The sequence below is a fragment of the Mandrillus leucophaeus genome, unplaced genomic scaffold, assembly GCF_000951045.1.
Source record: "Mandrillus leucophaeus isolate KB7577 unplaced genomic scaffold, Mleu.le_1.0 Scaffold104, whole genome shotgun sequence".
Lineage (NCBI taxonomy): Eukaryota > Metazoa > Chordata > Mammalia > Primates > Cercopithecidae > Mandrillus > Mandrillus leucophaeus.
The window spans coordinates 1,620,412-1,622,502 of record NW_012098543.1 but is presented as its reverse complement, the minus strand read 5'-3'; the positions used below and the strand labels follow the sequence as shown (position 1 = coordinate 1,622,502).

Sequence of the window (2,091 nt, the reverse complement as noted above, 5' to 3'; positions counted from 1 at the left end):
GCAAGGTTTTTCTGTTACATTTTTGTGTGAATAATGAAGAATGGAGGAAATTATTCCCATACTTATGAGAAATATGGGTTTGGAGCCTACAAGAAATTCTTTGGGCTGTTGAAACTGAGGAGGCATTGTTGATAGACTTCTCCACTGGATTACCAATTTTCCTTTTGGTCTGAAATACGTGCAGTTCAGGCAGATGCGAATGAAAGCTTACTCCAAGTGATCTTTAATAGGCTGGTTTCTAGCATGCCTTCGATCATATCACTCTGTACTATCAGTAAACGTTTTGGTTTTTGTTATGGATGTTTCGTGGCCATTTCTTTCATCTTCTTTCCACTAAAACTCAGTCATGATTATCTTTCTTAATTTCTGGGAAGCAAAAATCTCCAATGTGATGACTTTTATGTCTTTCCAACATCCCTATGTAGAAACCTTCTCCTGTATTACCTTGCTCTGTTGATGAGAATTCCATCATGCTTTTCGAAGAGATATCTACAAAATATAATGACCAATAGGTTTCCAATTGAGTACAGATGGTAAATAATATTGAAATGTGTAAATATTACACAAAAATACTTATTTTAAACTTCCCAAACATGATCTTTAAAGTTTAAGAATACAAAAGGAGTACAATTCTTAAAGAATGGGCGTGATCTGACTGCACAACCCCCTCTGACTTTCAGTGTTCCACATTCCCCGGTCAGAGCCTCCTCGGCTTCTTTTTTTCCCTCTCTCCCCTCTTCCCCCGCCACAGCTGCCTCCATTTCCTTAAGGAAGAGTTTTTTTCTCTTTTCCTCCCCCACACCATAGTGGCGTGTGAACAGGCCAGGCAGGCGGCTGAGTTTTCCAAGCGATAACTTCACCAAGATGTCCAGTGATAGGCAAAGGTCTGATGGTGACAGCCCCAGCATCAGCAGTGGCAGATGTGGACAAGCAAGACCCAGCCGCTCCAGAGGCTGAAGAACATGAGGAAAGAAAACCTTCTGCCACCCAGCAGAAGAAAAACACCAAACTCTCTAGCAAAACCACTGCTAAGTTATCCACTAGTGCTAAAAGAATTCAGAAGGAGCTAGCTCAAATAACCCTTGATCCTTCTCCTAATTGCAGTGCTGGGCCTGAGGAGATAACATTTATGAATGGAGATCAACTATACTTGGTCCACCGGGTTCTGTATATGAAGGTGGTGTGTTTTTTCTGGATATCACATTTTCATCAGATTATCCATTTAAGCCACCAAAGGTTACTTTCCACATCAGAATCTATCACTGCAACATCAACAGTCAGGGAGTCATCTGTCTGGACATCCTTAAAGACAACTGGAGTCCCGCTTTGACTATTTCAAAGGTTTTGCTGTCCATTTGTTCCCTTTTGACAGATTGCAACCCTGCAGATCCTCGGGTGGAAGCATAGCCACTCCGTATTTGACCAACAGCACAGAACACGACAGGATAGCCAGACAGCGGACCAAGAGATACACAACATAATTCACATAATTTGTATGCAGTGTGAAGGAGCAGAAGGCATCTTCTCACTGTGCTGCAAAGCTTTATAGCCTTTACGATATGAACTTCTGTGTATATGTTACAGTGATTCTACTCTGCTTTTATCCTTTGGAGTCTGGGAGACTGCCCAAAAAGGTAAATGCGATCAAGAGTAGAACTTTGCAGCTGTAGATTAGTTATATTTAAAATGCCTACTTGCAAGTCTTGCTTCTCTGGGATATCAAAATGTATTTTGTGATGTACTAAGGATACTGGTCCTGAAGTCTACCAAATATTATAGTGCATTTTAGCCTCATTCATTATCTGCATGAAGTGATAAAAGTAGCTGTAGATGACTAGGAATTATGTCATTTGTATTAAACTCAGATCTATTTCTGAGTATGTGGTTCATGCTGTTGTGAAAAGTGTTTTACCTTTTACCTTTGTCTGTTTGTAATAAGAGGATTTCCTTTTACCCTTTGTAGCTCAGACAGCACCTGATGTATCATCTCAAACACAATAAACATACTCCTGAAGGAGGAAAAAAAAAAAAAGAAAAAGAAAGAAAGGGCATGATCTCGACTCAGCACAACCTCCACCCCCAGGTTCCAGC

General features: G+C 40.6%; 1 pseudogene across 1 annotated transcript; it reads left to right on the top strand.

Moving 5' to 3' along the window:
* Positions 1-660: 660 nt before the first annotated feature.
* Positions 661-1,655, top strand: LOC105539512 (annotated as a pseudogene). The gene has a single exon (XR_001006059.1). The product of XR_001006059.1 is annotated as a ubiquitin-conjugating enzyme E2 E3 pseudogene (transcript).
* The last annotated feature ends 436 nt before the right edge of the window (positions 1,656-2,091 follow it).